Raw genomic sequence first — 23,275 nt, 5'->3', positions numbered from 1 at the left:
ACTTGAGACCTTTGTTGTTTCTTGAGAAAGGCTTGTACCGCTACATATTTTCCTCTCAGAACTGCCTTTGCTGTGTCCCACAGATTTTGAACCATAGTGTTTTCACTATCATTTGTTTCCATGAATTTTTTCAAATCTTCTTTAATTTCCTGGTTGACCCATTCATTCTTTAAAAGGATGCTGTTTAGTCTCCATGTATTTGGGTTCTTTCCAAATTTCCTCTTGTGATTGAGTTCTAACTTCAGAGCATTGTGGTCTGAAAATAAGCAGGGAATGATACCAAACTTTTGATGCCAGTTGAGACCTGAATTAGGACCCAGGATGTAATCTATTCTGGAGAATGTTCCATGTGCACTAGAGAAGAATGTGTATTCTGTTGTTTTGGGATGAAATGTTCTGAATATATCTGTGATGTCCATCTGGTCCAGGGTGTCATTTAAGGCCTTTATTTCCTTGTGGATCTTCTGCTTGGATGATCTGTCCATTTCAGTGAGGGAAGTGTTAAAGCCCCCTACTATTATTGTATTATTGTTGATGTGTATCTTTGATTTTGTTATTAATTGGTTTATACAGTTGGCTGCTCTCAAGTTAGGGGTATAGATATTTAAAATTGTTAGATCTTCTTGTTGGACAGATCCTTTGAGTATGATATAATGTCCTTCCTCATCTCTTATTATAGTCTTTGGCTTAAAATCTAATTGATCTGATATAAGGATTGCCACTCCTGCTTTCTTCTGATGTCCATTAGCATGGTGAATTGTTTTCTACCCCCTCACTTTAAATCTGGAGGTGTCTTCCGATCTAAAATGAATTTCTTGTAGGCAACATATAGATAGGTTTTGGTTTTTTATCCACTCTGATACCCTGTGTCTTTTGATTGGGGCATTTAGCCCATTAACATTCAGGGTAAGTATCGAGAGATATGAATTTAGTGCCATTGTATTGCCTGTAAGGTGACTGTTACTGTAAATTGTCTCTGTTCCTTTCTGATCTACCACTTGTGGGCTCTCTCTTTGCTTAGAGGACCCCTTTCAATATTTCCTGTAGAGCTGGTTTGGTGTTTGCAAATTCTTTCAGTTTTTGTTTGTCCTGGAAGCTTTTAATCTCTCCTTCTATTTTCAATGATAGCCTCGCTCGATATACTATTCTTGGCTGCATGTTTTTCTCGTTTAGTGCTCTGAATATATCATGCCAACTCTTTCTGGCCTGCCAGGTCTCTGTGGATAAGTCTGCTGCCAATCTAATATTTTTAGCATTGTATGTTACAGACTTCTTTTCCTGGGCTGCTTTCAGGATTTTCTCCTTGTCACTAAGACTTGTAAATTTTATTATTAGGTGATGGGGTGTGGACCTATTCTTGTTGATTTTGAGGGGGGTTCTCTGCACCTTCTGGATTTTGATGCTTGTTACCTTTGCCATATTAGGGAAATTCTCTCCAATAATTCTCTCCAATATACCTTCTGCTCCCCTCTTTCTTCTTCTTCTGGAATCCCAATTATTCTTTTTTTTTTTTTAAGATTTTATTTATTTATTTGACAGAGAGAAATCATAAGTAGACGGAGAGTCAGGCAGAGAGAGAGAGAGGGAAGCAGGCTCCCTGCTGAGCAGAGAGCCCGACGTGGGACTCGATCCCAGGACCCCGAGACCATGACCCGAGCAGAAGGCAGCGGCTTAACCCACTGAGCCACCCAGGTGCCCTGGAATCCCAATTATTCTAATGTTATTTCAACTTATGTTTCATCTTATCTCTCGAATTCTCCCCTCGTGGTCCCGTAGCTGTTTGTCCCTCTTTTGCTCAGCTTTTTTATTCACTGTCATTTGGTCTTCTATATCGCTCTTTCTTCTGCCTCATTTATCCTAGCAGTGGGAGCCTCCATTTTTTATTGCACCTCATTAATAGCATTTTTTATTTCAACTTGGTTAGATTTTAGTTCTTTTATTTCTCCAGAAAGAGCTATTTTATATCTCCCGAGAGGGTTTTTCTAATATCTACCATGCCTTTTTCGAGCCTTTTTCTGGAGAATGTCATTCTGAACTCTAGATCTGACATATTACCAATGTCTGTATTGATTAGGTCCCTAGCCTTTGGTACTGCCTCTTGTTCTTTTTTTTTGTGGTGAATTTTTCCGCCTTGTCATTTTGTCCAGGTAAGAGTATATGAAGGAGCAAGTAAAATACTAAAAGGGTGGCAGAGACCCCAGGAAAATACGCTTTAACCAAATCAGAAAATCAGAAGAGATCCCAATTCGTGGGGGGAAGAAAGGGGATAAAAAGAGGTTCAAGAAAAAAAAAAAAAGAAACAATTTAAAAAAGAAAACGAATAAAGAAAAAATATATATATTAGATAAATTAGTTTTAAAACGTTAAAAAAGGGTTAATGTTAAAAAAATATTTAGCAGAATTAGAAAAACAACTGAAAAAAAATTAACTGCAAGACTAAAGAATCATGGGGAGAAAGCCATGAGTTCCGTGCTTTGCTTTCTCCTCCTCTGGAATTCCGCTGCTCTCCTTGGTATGGGACCTGTAATCCTTGGTAGGTGAACTTGGGTCTTGGCTGGATTTCTTGTTGATCTTCTGTGGGAGGGGCCTGGTGTAGTGATTCTCAAGTGTCTTTGCCCCAGGCGGAATTGCACTGCCCTTACCAGGGGCTGGGCTGAGTAATTCACTCAGGTTTGCTTTCAGGAGCTTTTGTTCCCTGAATGCTTCGGGTAGAGTTCCGGAGGATGGGAATGAAAATGGCAGCCTCCAAGTCTCCGGCTGGGAGGAGGCGAGAGCTCGGGGCCCCACTCCTCAGTGCGCCCTCACAGAACCATGCCCATTTATTCCCGTCTCCCTGGCCTCCAGCCACCCTCCGAGCTCACCGAGCCTGCGACCAGTTCAAGGTAACCCCAAGCTGAGAGCTCACTCCTCGGCTCTGTCTCTGTAGCCGGCTTCCCCGTTCTAATACCTGCAAGCTCTGCGACACTCAGACATCCCCGATCCTTCTGTGACCCTGCGGGACCTGAGGCCACGCTGACCCCACATGGGCTTCACCACGTTTAGCCTCTGGAGTGATGTCCCTCAGTGGAACAGACTTTTTTAAAAGTCCTGATTTTGTGCTCCGTTGCTCCGCTGCTTGCCGGGAGCCGGCCCCTCCTCCCGGGGTCTATCTTCCCATCACTTTGGATTCACTTCTCCGCCAGTCCTACCTTTAAGAAAGTGTTTGATTTTCTGTTTCTAGAATTGCTGTTCTTCTTCTCTTCGATCTCCCATTGGATTTGTAGGTGTTTGCAATCTTTAGATAAGCTATCTAGCCGATCTCCTGCTACCTGATGCAGTCTCAGCCTGCTACTTCTCTACCATCTTCCAAACCACCATATTTAAAATCACACCTTCCCTTCTGACACCACCAATACTTCTTTACCATGAACAACTTTTCCTTTCTTTTTTTTTGTCTTAGCACTTACTACCTCTAGCATTTTGTACAATTTATTTATTACATGTATTGTCTTTCTACTTCCAGCAAATTAAAACCCCCAAAGGGGAAGCTATCTTCATCTATTTATCTTAAATCATCTAGAACGGTGTTTGTATAAGTCAGGTTCTGAAAAAATTTATCAGTTAAATAAACATACCAAAAAAAAGCAGTAAATAGTTGACCTTAGGAAGCGTAATTAGGGAACCAAAAGCTTGTAGTAGAGTAACTTCATCCCTGATTTACTTACATTTGTTTTTACTGAAGTATAGTTGATACACCTGAGGTGTACAGCATAGTGATTTGACAACACTATACATTACACTGCTCACCACTAATGTACCCACTACCTGTCACCATACAGTCATTACAATACCACTATGCTCCCTATGCTGTGCCTCTCATCTCTGTCACTTATTAATTCTGTAACTGAAATCCTGTATTTTCAAACTTCCCTTCACTCATTTTGCATAGACTCCCATTCACTGCCCCTCTGACAACTATCATTTTGTTCTCTGTATTTATGGGTATGCTTCTAACTTTTAATTTGTTTGTTCATGTGTTTTGGTATTTAGATCCCACTTACCAGTAAAATCAAAAGTCTTTCTCTATACATAGTTCTCTTATACACACTGCATTTTCCCCACATGCAAACAGAAACTGCCTCTTTGAAAATTTAATCTTAACACTCGTAACATATATATATATGCTTATATATGTGCTACACATATATATTTATGAACAAACCTATCTATAAATAATAGCAATGGCTAACAGTAAGATAATGAGATTAAGGAGGTATAAAGGAGTAGAAAGTGTTTGGTTTTTGCTTATTTTATAAGAAGTATTCATCTAATACTTGTAACACTGTTTACAGTAGAATAATTCTTCCTCCAAGAATAACTTTAAAAAGCAAACAAAATACAAAGAAAAAAAACGAAATCTGTCCATTAGAAGTCATCCCAGAGTTACCGAGGCATTCACAATCTGAGGACCCAAATTTCATAGGAAGCAGAGTGCCATCAGCAGCCATACTGCCATGTTTCCCTTTAGAGTATTTCCCAAAAGTGGTCACAAAGAAAATGAGAAAACAAGCAAATGACCCAGGTCTTCTGCCTGGCTCCTAGTAGGAAAAGAATCCAGTGGAGCTTTTAATAGTCTCAAAAAGCTGGTAAAACATGTATGAGAAGAGGCTTCTAGTCATAAAGGAGAGACAGAGGAAGTGAATGGTAAGTTGAACTAGTTCCCCTCTCAAGAGATCTACTAAATTCTGAAGCTATAAGGATATGAAACTTAGCAAAGACTGCATAGCAAAATGCAGCATTTGAAAATTTTATGACTAAAGTGATTGACTGCAAGGCATCTGGGTGGCTCAGTGAGCTGAGCATCAGATTCTTGATTTCAGGTCAGTCATGAACTCAAGGTCATGAATGGAGCCCAAGGCTCCACACTCAGTGCGGAATCTGCTTGCCCCTCTCCCTCTGCTCTTCCCCACCCTCCAACCCCCGCCATATATGCTTTCTAATAAATGAATAATAAAATCTTTTTAAAAATTTTAAAAGTAAAGTGATTTGACTGCATTCTATCTACTTACCAGAGGAAAGGGTAAGCTATCCTCTATAGCAAATTATCATTCAGATCCCCTAAAAACTGTTAAACACAATGTCTGGCATTGAATTAAAAATTAAGAGCACATAATGAGACAATACTCAATCAAGAAAACAACAAACAAACAAGCAAAAAACAACAACAACAAAAAGGTATAATATAAAACTGCAGGAAGAAAAACAAAGTTGTTTCTTAGACTAGTAAGGTCAACAGACTCTAGCAAAACTGTTCAAAAGAAAAAAAAAAAAAAAAAGGCCACAAATTACCAATTTCAGACCCACAGGGGAATAAATCTGAAATCAACAGAAACTGTGGTGATTCAAGAAAATATAGGAAAGGATAAAATAAATAAAAAGGTGGAATTCAGGGGCATCTGGGTGGCTCAGTGGGTTGGGCCTCTGCCTTCGGCTTGGGTCAAGATCCCGGGGTCCTGGGATAGAGCCCCACATCGGGCTCTCTGCACTGCAGGGAGCCTGCTTCCTCCTCTCTCTCTGCCTGCCTCTCTGCCTACTTGTGAGTGCTGTCAGATAAATAAAGAAAAAATCTTTAAAAAAAAAAAAAAAGGTGGAATTCAACCATGAAATTGGTATGATTAAAAAGCAAATTTACCAAACTACAAAATAAGTATGAGGTTAGTATTGATTAGGCATATTTTTAAGAAGCTAATAAATAAGTAGGTCTCACAGAAAATATCCTTACAGAATCACAGAAAGAATATAGAAATAGAAATACAGAAAAGAGCATAGAAATGAAAAGGGCATTTTTTTTTAAGTGATTACCATATATTTGGAGTCTCGGAGGAAAAAGAGAGAATGTGACAAAAGCAAAATCTAAAGAGAAGATAACCAAGAATTTTAAAAACCCAAGGAAAGATACGGATCCAAAGATTCCAGAAGCTCAATATACCCCCAGCACAGTAAGAAAAAAAGAAAGGAAAAAAAGAACACATACAGGCCCACCATAATAAAGATACAAAAAAACAGACAAGAAAGACATTTTTGTCAGAACAAAAATGCATTATCTTCAAAGAAGTAACAAAAAAACCTTTGCTGACTTTGCAACAGAAATGGAAGTCTGAGAGGATAAAATTATCTTCACCTGGGAAAAGAACATCAAACCTAGAATTTTATGCTCAAATGTAATATTCTTCAGAATCAAAAACAAGCATATTTTCAGATAAGCAGACAGTAAAGCTGTTGACAGCTGTTTACCAAAAGAAACACTAAAAGAAGTTCTGTAGGCCAAAAAAAAGGGGGAGTTCTCACAGGAAAATATAAAAATGCAGTATAAGTAAAGCAGGTAAATATATGGGTAAATCTAAGCAAACACTGACCATATAAACCAATAACAATATCTACTGAGCATTAAAGTGTATGTACAATGAAAATTCAGGACAAGACTTAAAAAGCAGGAGAAGTGTAAGGAGAGTTCAAGTGTTCTGAGTCCTCAGCATTGTTAGGGAGGTGGTAAAAGAAAATATTTTCAGTAGACTGCAGTAAGTCAGTATGTGTTGTAATCTCTAAGGCAACCACTAAAAGATCAAGATTGTCAGAATGAATGAATAAATAAACACACTTATGAGAAACACATCTTAAATAAAAAAACACAAGAAAGGTCAAAAGTAAAAGGATAGAAAAAGATTGTACCATGCTAGCATTAATCAAAAGAGAAATGATGTCAGCCAAACTAAATTTTTAGACAAGAAATATTATTAGACACATTCAGGGCATTTCATAATAATAAAGGGACCAATTCACCAGGAATTAAAGCTAACAATGCATACACCCAATAACATAACATCAAAATATAAACCATGCAGGTTGGCAAATTTGTACATACTTCTCTATTTTAATAACTGATTAAAAAAGTAAACAAAGGAAAAAATTAGCAAAAATAAAAAGATATGACCAAGATGCATAAATTTTAGGATAATGACCTATACAGAAAACTGCAGCCAGGGCACCTGGGTGGTTCAGTCGGTTAAGTATCTGCCTTCAAAATAGGTCATGATTTCCAAGTCCTAGGATTAAGTACTGGAGAGGGTTCCCTGCTTCTCCCTCTACCCCTCCCCACCGCTTGTGCCCTCTCTCATTCTCTCTCTCACACTCCCATATCTCTCCCCCTCATGAATAGATAAAAATCTTAAATAAAAAAGAGAACTGCATCCAATAACAAGAGTATTGTGTGTGTGTGTGTGTTTGTGTATATGTATATATATTCATTTCAACTGAACATGGCACATTTACCAAAACTACTATATGCTGAATTTAAAAAAAAAAAAAAAAAAAATCCTGATTTCAAAGGATTGAAATCATTCAGACTATGTTCTCTGGCCTCAGTGGAATTAACCAAGTACTCACTAAACCAAACCTATTAACAACTATGTGAAAATTAGGCAACTATAAGGACATTAACTCTTGAATTAAAGTAGAAATTACAGTGGAAAACAAAGTATTCGAAAGGATGATAATGAAGAAAAGACATATAAAACTTGTAAATGACATGCAGCTGAAGCTATACTTAGGAGTTATGTGACCTTAAAGGCTTATGTTAAGAAGAGGGACAATAATTAAGTATCTATCTCAAAAAAAAAACTAGCAAAAAACCAAAAAGTTAAACATGAAAAAAGGCAAAAAGCAAAAAACAAAAAACAACAAAAAAAAAAAAACCAGAATTAATGAAATCACAAACAAAGGTGCTATCATAAAACTTCAGAAGAAGAATCAGAAGTTGATTTTTGGAAAGATTAGTAAAGTTGATTTTTGGAAAGTAATCCTCAGTAAACAAGATTCTACAGGATAAGCTGGAAGAAAAAAAGTCACAAACTACCAATTTCAATAATTAAAAAGGAGGAAATTGTATAGGTCCTACAGAAAAGTTATTTATGCAATCATTTATAAAGATTTATTGCAAAGATAATTAAAGTAAACCAAAGTTAAAGAACTGAGATGTAAAAGGCTCACTCGTAGACTGCTGTTAATTTATGACAATGATAAAACCTGAAAAAGGTAGTTTTTTGGTTAAAATGCTGTTGTGTCAACAGGATATGCATATTTTTTTAAAAAAGTAGGGGGGATGTTTACTTCTTCCTTGCTCCATACACAGAATCAATTCCATGTGTATGTTACACGTAACAGTGAAAGATGTAACAATAAAGCTTTTGGGAGAAAAAGATAAGCAAATGTATTTATGCCCCTAGGACAGGCAAAGATTCCTTAAACATGTCCAATAAAAAAGAAAAGCACCAATCAAAAAGGAAAAAAATACTGACACATATAAATTAATATAAATTAAGAACTTCTGTTCATTAAAGATAGCATTACAATAGTAAAAAGGTAAGATACAAATTGATTTCTGTAAGCTATACATCCAACATAGCCAGGACAAAGAACAACTAGAAATCACTAAGAAAAAGAAAAAAGCCAATAGAAAAATAGGACAAGACTTGAATAGACAATTTAAGAGGCTATCAAAATAGTTAATAAATATGAAAAGATACACATCATCATTATTCCTCACATCAGGAAAATACAAATTAAAACCGCAAGGGCTATTTCATCACTCATCCACAAAAACAGCCACAATGAAAAGGATAAACAATACCAACTGTTAGCAAGAATGTGGAGTAACTGGAATTCCCATACACTGCTACTAATGTAAATTGGTACTGGCACTTTGCAAACTATTTAACAGTATCTACCAAGCTTACCATACGAACACCTTATGATCCTACAATTCTAACTGTAGGTATGGAATTAATATAATTGTATATACTGATCAAAAGACATTACAAGAAAATTCATAGTAGTACTCTTTCTAAAACAGAACTGGAAACAACCTAAATGTCATCTCTATCAACAGAAAAAAAATAAACTATGGTACAGTCACAATTTAACAGTATAAGCAATGAGATGAGTGAAATACTGCTATATCCAACAACGTGGATAAATCTCACAAATGTAAAAAGTTTATAAACACAAAAGAATATATGCTATATTACTCAATTTATATAAACTCTAATTTACATAATCAAAAACTGAAAAATAATCTATGGTATAAAAAGGATCATGTTTATTTTTGGGAGAGGTGGCATGGGTATTATTACACTGGCATAGTAAAAGGACTTCTAGGATGCTAATAATATTCTGTTCTCAAATTTAAAGGGGTGCCTGGGTGGCTCAGTCTGTTAAGTGACCAACTCTTGGTTTCAGTTCAGGTCATGATGTCAGGGTCATCGAACCCCGTAACTGGCTTCTCACCAATCAGTCAGCTCAGGAATCTGCTTGAGATTCTTTCTCTCCCCTTGCCCCTCCCCTCACACACCCTCATTTTCTAAAATAAATCTTAAAAAAAAATTAAATAAAGATGGATTACACAGGGATTATGGTAATGGTAATAATGTACTAATAGTATTATCACACACAGTACCAAACATATACAATACCAATTAATATAGTAACTATTAATACATCAGTACTACTTGTTAAAATTCACTGGGATAAAGACTTATGATGCTAAACTTTATATATGTTATACTTCAATATGTTATCTTTAATTGCATACTTAAAAAAAGTAATTCAAACACAGAAAAACTCTTCTTACTAAAACTTTCATTTTATCATTAAAAGGGAACATGCTTAATTGTATTTTGATACACACGCACAGACAATATTACGCAAAGTTATATCCACATTAGACACCTCATAATGGTATATTGCCAACTGTTGCCCTCCCCCTCATCCATTACATCATCATAGACTCAATAACCCTTAACCCCCATTACTGCCAAATGTTTGCAGAGGCCAAGACTGTGCTATGTTATGTTCCACTCCACAGCCTAAGACTCTATGATCATTGCTAGCACCTGCATCAATGGATGACTGACCCAGGACCTAGTTCTGTCTCATTTGTTCTGCCTTCCTGTGACTAACAACTCATGACCACTGAGGTAAGAGATTTGTTGGAAATTCATGCTTCTGCCTCTTTGGTGTGTGTATTTTTATACATCTCAGGTTTTTATCACCATTTTTTACTTTTTCTATTATGTTAAACTTTTTAGTCGTATACATCATTTTTAAGCTTTTCAATAATAAAAAAATCAGAATACTTTAGTCTCTCTTCATATAAAGTCTTTTCATCCCCAATTACCACAGGCATTATTCTAAAACTCATACAGTTTTAAGTTCCTTAAAGCAATTAAACTAAATACAGATATGATCTCAAAAACAACGGCATATGATTTTATCCAAAAATTTTCTGTCATGTTCCTATCATATCTCTGTAATTCATAAGCTGGATAAGCTTTCTGCTGGGAAATTTCCTCTTATATCTAAACTTAATAAGCAACACTAAAATATGTATTTATTCTTGCTTTATTGTTATCTCATCCTGGCCACATGTTATTTTGTGTGGGGGGGGAAAAAAAACAAACCATGAAAACTCCAGTATTAGCATTGCTGCCTATACATAAAGTTAACAAGCAATTCACTTACATACTTGATTCATTTACTATTTCAATATTTATATAGGTTTTTTATTTCTGTGACAATTCACATCAATGTCACCTGCCTCCATACGGTAGGTGTCAAATATTCACTTTCTTTTCTAAGAACCACATACAAACCTTATATAGAAGTGCTTTAAGAACCATGAGAAACTACCCACTCCAGGAAACAAACTGAGGGTTTTAGAAGGGAGAGAGGTGGGGGGATGAGTGAGCCTGGTGATGGGTATTAAGGAGGGCCCGGATTGCATGAAGCACTAGGTGTTATACGCAAACAATGAAATATTGAACACTACATCAAAAACAAATGATGTATGGTGACTAACATTATAAAAAAATAATAATAAATGAAAAGATAATAAAAAATTAAAATAATTGAGATTGATCTAAGATGGCAACTGTGGAACCGGAAACCACCCGTACTCCTAATCCCCCGCATACAGAAGAAGAGAAAACAGAATCTAATCAGGAGGTTGCTAACCCAGAACACTATATTAAACATCCTTTACAGAACAGATGGGCACTCTGGTTTTTTAAAAATGATAAAAGCGAAACTTGGCAAGCAAACCTTCTGCTGATCTCTAAGTTTGATACTGTTGAAGACTTTGGGGCTCTATACAACCACATCCAGTTGTCTAGTAATTTAATGCCTGGCTGTGACTACTCACTTTTTAAGGATGGTATTGAGTCTATGTGGGAAGATGAGAAAAACAAACGAGGAGGATGATGGCTAATTACATTGAACAAGCAGCAGAGATGAAATGACCTGGATTGCTTTTGGCTAGAGACACTGCTGTACCTTTTTGGAGAATCTTTTGATGACTACAGTGATGATGTATGTGGAGCTGTTGTTAATGTTAATAAGACTATATGGACTACTGAATGTGAAAACAGAGAGGCTATTACACATATAAGGAGGGTATACAAGGAAAGGTTAGAACTTCCTCCAAAGATAGTAACTGGTTATCAGTCCCATGCAGACACAGCTACTAAGAGCGGCTCCACCACTAAAAATAGGTTTGTAGTTTAAGAAGACACCTTCTGAGTATTCTCATAGGAGACTGCGTCAAGCAATCGAGATTTGGAAGGCAGCTATGCTCACCACTATACCACCAACGCGCAATCGAGATTTGGGAGCTGAACCAAAGCCTCTTCAAAAGCAGAGTGGACTGCAATTAAATCTGATTTACATCTAAATGTTGCTAAGATATAAGAGAAGTCTCATTTGCCTTTGTCTTGTACTTCTGTGTTCATATATATGTATTTTTTTTTAATTTTGGCTAGAGTGTCTACTATCCCAATCAAAGAATTACAGTACACATCATCCCCAGAATCCATAAGTGTGTTTCTGGCCCACTCTGTAATAGCTTAGTAGAATTACCATTACAAACACATTTTACCTATCCACAATATTCAAAAAAGAACTTGCATTTCTATAACTTACAGGAAAAAAAATTTGTTTATGTTCCATTGTATGCAGGAGCATATTTTGCTGGTTTGAAAGAGTATGATGCATACAGCTTTCTAGCAATTTTCTTTGTTTCTTTTTACAGCATTGTCTTTGCTGTACTCTTGCTGATGGCTGCTAGATTTTAATTTATTTTTTCCCTACTTGATTAACATTAGTGATTCTGATTTCAGTTTTTCATTTGTTTTGCTTTTGTTTTTTCCTCATGTAACACTGGTGAAGGATCCAGGAATATGACACAAAGGTGGAATTCACATTAATTTTGTGCATTCTTTGGTAATTTTTTTTTTTTTATAACTACAAAGCTTTGCTACAAATTTATGCATTTCATTCAAATCAGTGATCTATGTTTGTGTGATTTCCTAAACATAATTGTAGATTATAAAAATGTAACATCATAATTACACTCTTAATTAGAATTAGTATGTCTGTTTTTGTATCTTTATGCTGTATTTTAACACTTTGTATTACTTAGGTTATCTTGCTTTGGTTAAAAAATGGCTCAAGTAGAACAGCGGTCCCATTCATATTAAGACAGTGTACAAAACTGTAAATAAAATGTGTGCAGTGAATTGTCTTTTAGACAACTAGATTTGTCCTTTTATTTCTCCATCTCTATAGAAGGAATTTGTACCTCTTATTGCCAGGCAGTCTCTACTGTGTCTTCTTGTAGTGTCATCCATGTGAACAGCATAAGTTTGGAGCACTAGTTTTGATTATTATGTTTATTAAAATTTTTAATAAATTGAATAGGTAGCACCATATGTATGGGAAAAAAATTAAAATAATTAAAAAAATTTTAAAAAAAGAAGTTCTTTACAAAAGCTGTTTTCATAACTATGAAATACCAATATCACAGGAATTAGAAAAGTAGAAAAGCTACCACATTTTACAAAAGGAAAACTGAACCAAGAGGAAATTAAATAAGTTTTCCAATATGGTGATTCACTAAAACCATTAAAAACAGAATATAAGGTTTTCTGAACTCCAATCTATGGGTTCTTCCTCCATGTACTACTTCCCCTATAAGCACTAGGCAGATAGAAGACAAGCTACTTAAATTATGGTTTCTCAACATGTTTCAAAAACAATGTTTACTAAACGTGTAATTAAGTTTAGGGAAAGCAGAGTTAAATGAAAATGTTTTTTTTTAATCGCAATAAAAACAGGAATCTTGTACCATGTGCATTCTGGATTTCTAAGAACATGGATCCAAATTATTTAACTATCGAAAAAGTCACAGAACACTAATTCTTACTATTGAACAATGCAGTGCACAATTTAGGAAACACAATGAAACACTTAATTGGACACTGGTTAGTTAGTAATTCCCTCTTGTTCTAACTGCTTTCTTCTAATAATAAAATCTCTACCTTAATTTTGTAAGGTTTTGATTAAATAATTATTAATATTTTAAAATAAAGCATAACTTACTTTTGAATACACTGAAGTAAAAAACAAGAATACCAAGCTAAATGACTGCTTAAAAACAGACCTAAACATTTACTATTAGGAATAAAAATATTCTCATCTAAATTACTTCTCTTTACTATTCTGAAAAAGCTGCACTTCGCTATGCCTTCTCCTCCTTTGCTCCCATTCTCTTGAAGAATGTAGCCTCAAAATTCCCATAAACCAAACTTATTTTAAACTCCTTAAAACTTAACTTAAAACTTCTTTAAGCCACTTGCAATATTTTGTCAGGTATATAAGGAATTTAGAAGTTACTACTCTCTCTCAACAAGTAAAAAGCTGAACAAACTGAAAAGTCAACAATTCCTCTCGAATCCATCACAGAAATGAGGTCATAGGGCAAACCACTGCCCCCAAAATTGAGAGAAAAACAGGTGATTAATGAGAATCCTAACTTACCTGAGCAGAAACATCCCTGTGGAAACAGCACCACAGTAGGAAAACCTAAACGGCAATTAACGAATTACTGGATGTTTGGTGTGAACAACTCTGAGAGTTAAAAACTCCATGGGGGACCCAGTAAGGGAGGGGAGGAAGCAACACCTTTGTGAGTTATACTTTCAAGACCTCCATCAGGTCCTCACAGTAAGAATCTGAGAAAAGTCATCTCGTGCTTCTGGAGGGGAGGGAAATGAACTACTCTGAAATACTCCAGAGCAATCTATTCTTAACTAGGCCGGCACCCAAAAGAAATTAATTTATCAATGCCTAACCTACGGGGGGTCTTATCAAGAGTCCAAACTACCTAAAGGAAGGAAAATACCCAACTCAAGCCAACTCTGGTCTACCACGTAGAAAATGGGAAATATTCTAGCCCTCTATAGCCATCCTCTCCCACCTAAAGGGATAAAAAATAAACAAACTGATAAACACTGACTTCACAGTCCAGGGGCACAGGATCAACAAAGAACTAAAACCTAATCACAGGACTATAGAACACTTCCTTCCCCCCAACACTTTAGCACTACACTGTTAAAAGCCTATCTACCACAGTTACCTTTATCCAGTACATCATGTCTACCTTCCAACAAAAAATTACAAGACACGCTAAAAGGCAAAAACACAACTTGAAAAGACAGAGTAAGCATAAGACAATGTGGTAGGAATGATGGAATTATGAGACCAGAAATCTTTTCTTTTTAACCTGTTATTAATATGCTAAAAGTTTTAATGGAAATTTTAGATAAGAACAAAAGGACAATGTAAACAAAAAAATGTAAATTCTATGAAATAATCAAAAAGAAACGTTAGAAATTAAAAAACACTGTAACAGAAATGAAGATTGCCTTTGATGGACTCTTAATAAACTGGAAATGATAGAAAACAATTAATGAACTTGATATAATAATAGAAACTTCCATAATTGAAAAGCAAAAAAGAAAAATTGTTGAAAACAAATGGAAAAGAACATCTAAGAACTGTGGGACAACTAAAAAAGATATAATAATGTAATGGAAATACCAAATGAGAAGAAAAAGAGAAAGGAAGAAAAGCAGTATTTAAGCAATAAAGACCACAAATTTCTCCCAATCAACGTCAGATATCCTGGATACTCAGAAATATCAAGCAAGACAAACGCCAAAAGAACTATATACCTAAGCATATCATATCATGTTCAAACCTCACAAATAAACATTTAAAAAAGAAATTTTTTTGGAAAGAAAAAATTTTGTAAGAAGCCAGAGGAGAAAAAACACCTTACTAATAGAGGTGCAAAGATAAGAATTAAATCCAACCTATCCCAGGAAACCATGCAAGAAAGAAGAGAGTGGAATGAAATATTTGAAGTGTTGAGAAAAACCACCAACCTAGCATTCTATACCCTGTGAAACTATCCTTCAAAACGATAGGGGAATTGGTTGAAAGTATATGCACTTTCCATGAAAAGTTAAAAGACGTTCTTTGGAGGAAAAACTATTGATACAGTTAAAAAAATCAAACAGCCATACAGAAAGAACATTTGAGAATGATTAACTGAAGGTAAAATAAAGTTTTATATGTCTAAATCTCAACCAACCTAAACATATAAGGTTTTTCAAAATAGTAACAGCAACAATATATTTGATTACATATCCTTACCTGTATGTCATATATCTATATATCTATATAGACATAAGTGAAATGAATGGCAGCAATGATACAAGGGACAAGAAAGAAGAATTGGGAATATTTTTATTATAAAGTACTTCCATCATCTGTGAAGCAGTATAGTATTTGAAAATGGACTTGGATTAGTTGTAAATGTACATTTGCAAACTCTAAGGGAAAAAAGTCAAAAAAGGAAAATGTTAAGTATAATTGATACTCTAATCAAAGAAAAAAATGGAAATCAAAACCACAAAAGGCCAAGTGTGTTAGACAAAAACAGGAACAAGGAACAAGGGCAACAAATGGAACACAGTAAAAAATAAGGTGGCTATTCGTCCAACTATATCAATAGTCACGTTAAAGGTCAAAGTTCTAATGCACTAATTAAAAGACAGAGATTGCCAAAGTGGATCAAATAGCAAGACCCAACTGAATGTTGTCTACGAGAAATCAAATTTAAATAGAAAGATATAGAAATATTACAAGATATAGAAATATTACAATATAGAAATATTACAACAACAACAAAGAGTAAAGAGATGTAGAAAGATACACCAGGCAAATACTATTTAAAAAATAATTTCTAGGGGCACCTGCATGGCTCAGTCGGTTATGTGTCTGCTTTCAGTTCAGGTCATGATCTCTGGGTCCTAGGATAAAGCCCTGAATCAGGCTCCCTGCTCAGCAGGGAGTCTCCTTCTGCGCTCTCTTCTGCCCTTCCCTGCCCTGCTTGTGTTCCTGCTTGCTCTTCCTCTCAAATAAGTAAAATCTTTTAAAAAAACAAATAAAATAAAATATGCCTTAAGAAGCTGAAGTAACTATAGTAATTTCCAAGAGAACAGCTTCAGAGCACAGTTATCAGGGTTAAAGAGAACATTACATGATGATACATGAGTGAGTACTCCAGGAAGACAGGACAATCCTTAGTGTGTATGTGCCTAACAAGAGAGTATCAAAATATGTGAAGCAAAAACTGATAGAACTGCAAAGTGAAATACATGAACTCACAATTATAGGTAGAAACTACAACAATCCTCTATTAGAAATGAACAGATGCAGGAGGCAGAAAATCAGAAAGGAAATAGTTAGGGGTGTCATGTCCATGGCACAGCTGGTTAAGCAACCGACTCTTGGTTTCAGCTCAGGTCATGATTTTAGGTTCAGGGGATCAAGCTCCATGATGGCCTCCTCGGGGCTCCACACTCAGCATGGGAATCTGCCTGAGTTTCTCCCTCCCCTCCCTGTACCACCCCACCCCAGCTTATGCTTTCTCTCTCTTTCTCAAACAAATAATAAAAGTAAAATCTTAAAAAGAAAAAAGAAAGGACATAGTTAAATTCAGCACTTTTAATCAACTGGAAATAATTGATATCTATGAACTATTTCATCCAACAACAGCAGTTAACATTCTATTCAAGCTCACACAGTACATTTATCAAGATAAACCACATTATGGGCCATAAAAAAAAAAAAGGTAACAAACTTAGATACTAATATCTGGTCTCAGACAACCATGGAATGAAAATAGAAATCAGTAACAAATGTAGTTTGAAAATTTCAAAATGCTTGGAGATTAACAATACATTTCTAAATGATATATGTATCAAAGAAGAAATCTCAAGAGAAATTTTCAAATATTTTTAACTAAATAAAAATGAAAATATAAATTACAAATGTATGGGATGCAGCAAAAACCATCCTTAAAGAGAAATTTATGGCACTGAATGCACAAATTAGAAAGGATCTAAAATCAATACCCTAAGGGTCAACCTTCAGAAACTAGAAAAGAAGAGCAAGTTAAACCCAAAGAAAGCACAAGAAAAGCAATAAAAATTAGACCAAACTAAGTATTTTGAAATTGAAAACAATAAATCAATAGAGAAAAATCAATGAAACCAACAGCTAATTCTTTGAAAACATCAAAAACTTGATAAGCTTCTAGATGGGCTAAGATAAAAAAGAAAGATGACACAAATTACCAATATCAGAAAATAAAAAGGGGGCATCAAAACAGATCCTATAGACATTAAAAGGACTACAAAGTAACACTGTGAACAAATCTATGCCCACCAATTAAAAACCTAGATGAAACAAAAACCAATTATTTGAAAAACGCAACTGGCTCAAACTCATACAAGAAGAAACAGATGTTCTGAAGAGAATGCACTTTCTGAAGAAATCAATAATTAATAATCTTCCATAACAAAGAGCACTAGGCCCAGGTGGGTTCATTGGTGAATTCTACCAAATTTTTAATGAAGAAATTATACCAATTCTCCACAATCTCTTCCAAAAAGCAAAAGTAGAGGGAATAATTCCTAACCGGTTCTATGAGACCAAAACCAGACAAAGAATTACAAGAAAACTGCAGACCAGGAACTCATGAACACAGATGCAAAATTCCTCATCAACATATTAGCAAATCAAGTCCAACAATGTACAAAAATATGTACACATCATCACTAAGTAATATTTATCCCAGATATGCACAAGTAGTTCAACGTCTGAAAACCAAATAATGTAATTTATCACATCAACAAGTCAAAGAGGAAAATCACATGATCCATACAGATGTCCAAAAAAATCTGACAAAATCAAACACTTTAATGATACGATAAAACCTCTCAAAAACCTAAAAACAGTGGGGAGCTTCCTTAACTTGACAGATAATATCTTAAAACTTTAAACAATTTTCTAAAACCTACAAGTGATATCACAAATGGTGAGAAACTTAAACTTTTCCCTCTCAGACTAGGAATAAGGCAAGGATATCTTCTCTCATCATGCCCTTTCATCACACTGTAAAGTCTTAACACATTAGACAAGAGGAAATAAGAGGTACAGAATTAGGAAAGAAGAAATAAAACTGTCAGCATTCAGAGATGACATGATTTTCTGTAGAGAAAATCAAAAAGAACTGGGGAAAAAAAACAAACTCCTGTAATAAGAGATTATACAGCACCGTTGCAAGATACAAGGTTAATACACAAAAGCCAGTAACTTTCCTATTACTGACTATGAACACTTGGAATTTGAGTATTAAAACACACCACCACCCAAAGAAATGAGAGACCCAGTTATAAAGCAAAAAAATATGTACAAGATATATATGAGGAAAAACCTACAAAACCCTGATCAACAAAATCAAAGACCTAAATATATGGAGAGACTATCTCCATGTCCATGGACAGGAAGACTCAATATTGTCAAGATGCCCTATATTCCCAACTTGATCTACAATCTAGGCAACTGAAATCACAACTCCAGCAAATTACTTTGTAAAAACTAAGAAGTTAATTCTAAAGTTTATGTGGAGAGGCCAAAGACCCAGAATAGCCAACTGAGTATTAAAGATGAAGAAGGTTGGAGGACTGATATTACTTGACTTCAAGATTCATGGTAAAGCCACAGTAATAAAGACAGAGTGCTACTGGTGAAAAAACAGATGAACAAATCAACTGAACAGGGCAGAGAGCCCAGTAACAGACCCATATAAATACAGTGAACAGGTCTTGGACAAAGAAGTAAAGGCAATACACAGAGGAAAGACAGTCTTTCAACAAACAACAGTCTTTGGAACAACTGGATATCCAAATAAAAACAAAGAAAAGAAAATCCTACAAATAGACCTCAAATCTTTAACAAAAATTATTCAAATTAGATCTCAGATGCAAATGTAAAAAGCCAAACTATAGAACTCCTAGAAGATAATGCAAGGAAAAAACCTAGATTGACCTTGGGTATAGTGATGACTGTTTAGCTACAACACCAAAGACGTAATTCAGAAATGAAGTAATACTTAAGCTAGATTCCATTAAAATTTGGAATTTCTGCTCTGTGAAAGACAATGTCAAGAAAATGAGAATACTAGACAAAAACTGAGAAAGTATTTGCAAAAGACAAATGGAACCAAAGGACTGACACCTATTAGAATGGCCAAAATCCAAAATGCTGACACCAAACACTGGAGAGAAGACAGAACAGCACAGACCTCCACTCATTGCTGATGGCAAAGCAAAATGGTACAGCACTTTGGAAGACACTTTGGAAGTTCCTTAATAACTAAATACACTCTTACCATTTAATCTAGCCAACTGTACTCCTTGATATTTCCCCAAATGAACTGATAACTATGACCACATAAAATTCTGCAAAAGATGCTTACAGCAGCTTTATTCATTCTAAAATCTGGGCATAACAAAGACCCCTTTTAGTATGTGAATGGATAAATAAAATGAGGTATATCCAGACAATAGAATAATATTCAACATTAGAAATATATGAGCTATCAAACAATGAGAAGACAGCAGAACCTTAACTACCTATTACAAAGTGTAAGAAGCCAAACTGAAAGACTGTATGATTCCAACTCTATGACATTCTGGAAAAAGCAAAACTATGGAGACAGTAAAAAGACTGCCAGGATTTGGGGCATGGGGTGGGGTGGGGAGGAAAAGATGAAAAGGCAGAGCACAGAGGATTTTTAGGGCAGTAGAACTATTCTGTGTGATACTACAGGGGTAGATACATGTCATTTTACATTTGCTAAAACCCTTCAAGTGCACAGCACCAAGAGTGATCTCTAATGTAAACCACAAACTTTGGATGATAATGACAGGTCAATTTAGGTTCGTTGGTTGTAACAAATGTACCACTCTGATGCAGGATGTTGACAGTGTACGTTTGTGGACACAAGGATATGAAAATTATCTTTACTTTCTATTCAATGTTGCCCTAAACTTTAAACTTCTCTGAAACATAAATTGATTAGTTAAAAAAATGAGTTAGAGTAACTCCTTTAAAGGCACCTGAGTGGCTCAGTGGGTTAAGCCGCTGCCTTCGGCTAAGGTCATGATCTCAGGGTCCTGGAATCGCATCCCGCATCGGGCTCTCTGCTCAGCAGGGAGCCTGCTTCCCTCTCTCTCTCTCTCTCTGCCTGCCTCTCTACTTGTGATCTCTGTCTGTCAAATAAATAAATAAAATCTTTAAAAAAAAAAAAGAGTAACTCCTTTAAGCTTATCCATAATCATTCACCATTTTACTCAAATGACACTTCTATTAAATATTCATCACCTTTAACTAATAAAATCCAATGCCCTTTCTGATATGCATCCCTCTGGCTCTTGCTACTTTGAAATGGTCATTGTAAAATAAAAGGGTGCTAGGAAGAATTAACTTCCTGGCTCTCAAGAGATCACAATAGGCAAGGTGACTTCTCTACAGTCTCCAAGTCAAAATTCAATTTAGTTCTGTTTCAAGAGTTAACTAGACTCAAGTTGTCGATCCATTCTAACAGAATTCACAGATGACTAATACAGGAACCACAACAATTTTTCTATTAATAACAAAAATAACTGCATGTATGTCTCCCCAGCTTACTCACCTGCAGAAAGCCTGTTAAGTGGGAAGCCAAACTGTTATCACACGATTGTATAATGAAGACTGCAAACTAAGAAATTTCAAAGTAATAATAAATAAGAAAAAAATCACCATTTTACAATACCATTGCCACAGAATAAACTGATTGATTTGATTCAGGTAAAAATCATCAACAAATACTAAAAACAATGAGTATTCATTACTTATTAATTACCTTTAAAAAAAAAAGATTTTATTTATTTGACAGACAGAGAGCGCACACAAGCAAGGAAAGCAGCAGGCAGAGGGAGAGGGAGTCTGACACAGGGCTGGATCCCAGGACTCCGGGATCATGACCTGAGCAAAGGCAGATGCTTAACCAACTGAGCCACCCAGGCATCCCAATAACTTTTTTTTTAACGGCAAAATCTGGTGGGATCCATCTTAAACAAGGTCACACTTCTATACATCAGAGGACAACTGACATACTGTGCCCCTGGATATGATGTATGAAGAACTCATGACCTATGGAGTATTTCTCCTAAGAACAGTTAACCTGAATCTAATTATGAGGCAACAAATACAAACTGAAAGACATTCTGTAAAGCAACTGTCCTGGACTCTTCAAAAATGTCAATGTTATTTAAAAAAAAAAAAAAAAAAAGGTGGATGAACAGTTTTAGATTAAAGGACACTACAGAGTGTCCTTTAATAATACAATTAATTAAAATAAAATAAGCAGATATAAAGGAAATAAGATAACTGTGGATATCTAAGTATCCACAGTATTAATGTTAAATTCATTATATTTGGCTATGAAGGCTACTGTCGTTATTCTTAGAAAACATGATGAAGTATTTGAGAGTGAAGGGCTATGATCTCTGCAAGTAACTCACAAATAATTGAGTGGAAATATAGATGTATAAAATCAAAGGGATAAATACAATGTGGCAAAATGTAAAGGTAAATAATGTATGGTTATTTGGTACACTATTCTTTTTTTTTTTTTTAAGATTTTATTTATTTGACAGACAGAAATCACAAGTAGGCAGAGAGGCAGATAGAGAGGGGGAAGCAGGCTCCCCACTGAGCAGAAAGCCCGATGCGGGCCTCGATCCCAGGACCCTGAGATCATGACCTGAGCTGAAGGCAGAGGCTTTAAACCACTGAGCCACCCAGGCGCCCGGTACACTATTCTTATAACCTTTTGCAGATATGAAATTTTTCAACATAAAAACTTATAGAAGAGATTGCTCATTGAGCATAAAATCTGGACAAAAAGATAATTAAAGGAATGTGTTGGCTGGCTTAGTGGTAGCATGGACCTCTTAATTTCAGAATACAGATAATTCATATATTTAATGTAAGTATTTACATCATAAAAAAAAAAAAAACCTTCACCAGAAATAAACAGTTTCATCCTTGGTCTTAAAAAAAGTCCACTTTTGAACACAGATGATTACTGACAAGCTTACCCTTAATATGGCTCCATTTTCTATGAACCCATTATCATTATGTCATTTGTTAAGATCGCAACAGCACCAATCACATTATAGTCAGATCTTCATAACCAGAAACATCTTTTATTCATCCTGTGTTAATCTGAGATACGGTGGTTTAATTCTCTGAAAAAAAATTTATTTCCAAGTCTGTTTGATGAAATGATTGCAATCACTGTTTTAAGGAAAAAACCTTCATTTTTATCATGATACACTACTTTGGGTAATATCATGACACACTACTTTGGGTAATGTCTCTATTTAGAAAAATGAATGACAGTTTGGCACACAATCGAGATAGATACAATACCCCAGACAGAAGAAATAGTAAACTGGAGAAACAAAATACCATGTCAAGTTTAAGGAATAAACTTGTATATTCCTTATATATATCATTGATGAAATATATAATAATGGAGAAAATGGTAAGATGATGCTGTGTGTCATACTAAAGTAAGCTCTGATTTTTTTTTTTGTTTTTGTCTCAACCTGAAGGTCTCAAGCCCCTGAGTCAAGAAATCAATTTAGTAGGTCATAATCAGCATTTTTTTTTTTAATTAACTGAAGATGAGAACAGAACAGCACATAGAGTACATCACATGCAGTAAGGACAAATTTTTTCATTAAACTTTTGTTTCTGGGGACACCTGGGTGGCTCAGTTGGTTAAGCAGCTGCCTTCGGCTCAGGTCATGATCCCAGCCTTCTGGGATCGAGACCCACCATCGGGCTCCTTGCTCAGCAGGGAGCCTGCTTCTCCCTCTGCCTTTGCCTGCCACTCTATCTGCCTGTGCTCACTCTCTTGTCAAATAAATAAATAAAATTA

The 23,275-nt window shown here is 35.4% G+C and overlaps 1 protein-coding gene and 1 pseudogene across 1 annotated transcript in view; one reads left to right on the top strand and one right to left on the bottom strand.

Annotated features, from left to right (window-relative positions):
- The window catches only part of RASA1 (RAS p21 protein activator 1), a 121,764-nt gene that overhangs the window by 77,576 nt on the left and 20,913 nt on the right, over positions 1 to 23,275 (bottom strand). The gene's annotated exons all lie outside the window — the stretch shown is intronic.
- Positions 10,957 to 11,644, top strand: LOC132027973 (eukaryotic translation initiation factor 4E-like; annotated as a pseudogene).

This window comes from Mustela nigripes, chromosome 12 (genome assembly GCF_022355385.1).
Source record: "Mustela nigripes isolate SB6536 chromosome 12, MUSNIG.SB6536, whole genome shotgun sequence".
NCBI classification, from domain to species: Eukaryota; Metazoa; Chordata; class Mammalia; order Carnivora; family Mustelidae; genus Mustela; species Mustela nigripes.
The sequence above is the reverse complement of the archived record's forward strand: the minus strand, read 5'-3'. Positions and strand labels throughout refer to the sequence as shown.